Consider the following 2,062-nt stretch of genomic DNA (forward strand, 5'->3'; position numbering starts at 1 on the left):
CGAGGATGGCTTGTACTTTCTCTGGGTTAGGCTCAATGCCTCGCTTGGTGACCATGTAGCCCAAGAACTTACCGCCCTGGACGGCGAACGCACACTTCTTGGGGTTCAATCGGAGGTTATACTTTATCATTACTTTAAAGCAGTCGGCTAAATCTTCCGCGTGCTTGTCCTCCTCTCGACTCTTGACGAGCATGTCGTCGACGTAAGCGGCCATCGATTTTCCCAGCAGGTGGTGGAACAATCTTGCGACCATTCGGGTATACGTGGCCCCGGCATTTTTGAGTCCGAATGGCATGACTCGATAGCAATAAACTCCGTCCGGAGTTAAGAAGGCGGTCTTCTCCTCGTCTGCCGGGTGCATGAATATCTGATGGTACCCTCTGAAGGCATCCATAAAACTGAGCAGCGCCGACCCGGCCGTTTCATCGACTAGCTGGTCGATTCGGGGCAGAGGAAACGGATCTTTTGGGCATGCTTTGTTAAGATCGGTGTAGTCCACACACATTCGCCACGTCGGAGGCTTAGGCACGAGGACCACGTTAGCCAACCATTCCGGGTACTTGACCTCACGGACGTGTCCGACTGTTAACAGCGTGCTGACTTCTTTCTTCACGAACTCCCTCCGGTCGTTGGCCAAGTACCGTTTCTTTTGTACGACCGGCCGGTGCTCGGGGTCTACGGCGAGTCGATGTGATATTATCGATCGATCTACACCGGGCATATCTTCCGGGCCCCAGGCGAAAACCAGTCGGTGCTCTTGGAGTACCCTCGTGATTTCTCCCTTTAACTTCTCCGAAAGGCCGACTCCGATTCTCACTCGCCTGCTCGGCCGTTCTGGGTCAATCTCAATTTCCTCTAACTCGACGGCCGGCTCTAGGCGAGGTATCACTGTTTTCTTGGGGGGCCTCTCGGTGATCTCGTGGACCTGCATCCCACGCTTGCCCATTCCTCTACATGCTTGCAGATAGCAGTCGCGGGCGACCTTGCGGTCACAGCGCACCGTTCCTATTCCGTTAGGTGTGCGAAACTTTAGGCACAAATGCTCGATTGAGATCAGGGCTCCGAGGTCTTCCAAACCCGGGCGGCCGAGTATGGCATTGTGTGAGCAGGCTAGATCGACCACAATAAATTTCATGCTCAACTGTTGTACGTCCGGATAGCTGCCGATTTCCACAGGAAGAGTGATGGATCCTTCCGCTTCCACTGAGTCCCCGGTGAAACCGGCGAGAGGGGTGTTCACGGGTCTGAGCTGCTCTCGGGTCAACCCCATCTTGATAAAGGTTTCTAGGTACAGTACGTTGACGCTACTCCCGGTGTCGACCAGGATTCGGCGAACGACCACACCGTTGATGTCCATGGCGATGACCAACGCGTCTCGATGCGGGGTTTCCCCGGCTGGTAGGTCTTTATCGGTGAACACGATGGGCTCCCGACATATCCTTTTGGAGCTCTCTTCTCGCCCATAGACCGTTCCGACATATAGCTGCCGAGCCCAGGCTTTTCGGGTGTTCGCGGAATCGCCGCCTTCTGGCCCACCGACTATCATGTTAATGACCGGCTTCTGGCGCCATTGGGCTTCATCCTCTTCGGAAGCCGGCTGCTTACCTCGGCTGTTTTCTGAGTCGGCGACGGGTCCTTCTCCTCCTCGACCGGTCGACCTTCGCTTCCATTGGTTAGGGGGCGGTGTCCCTTGCTGGATGATCCCCTCCATAATCTTCTTTAGATAGTAGCATTCTTCTGTGCTGTGAGTATAAGATTTGTGATAGCGACAATATTTAGAAGTCTTACCCGTATCCTCGTCCGCTGCTCGGTCGTCCATCGACGGAGGCTGAGGCGGGGCGACCGCCTGTACTTCGCGGACTGGTCGCTCTGGAACCGGTCGATAGGTGCGAACGACGGGTCGGTCATACGGTCGCCTGACCTCGGGTCGCCGGGCGGCATCCGAACGCCTTTCTCTCGTTTCCACCCGTGTCCTTTTTCCACTGGCGGACCCACCGACCTCGCGCTGCCGTTTATGCTTCATGGCCTGCTCTGTGTTGGCCCTCTTATTGGCCATCTGGAC

Source organism: Ipomoea nil, unplaced genomic scaffold (genome assembly GCF_001879475.1).
Source record: "Ipomoea nil cultivar Tokyo-kokei standard unplaced genomic scaffold, Asagao_1.1 scaffold0728, whole genome shotgun sequence".
NCBI classification, from domain to species: Eukaryota; Viridiplantae; Streptophyta; class Magnoliopsida; order Solanales; family Convolvulaceae; genus Ipomoea; species Ipomoea nil.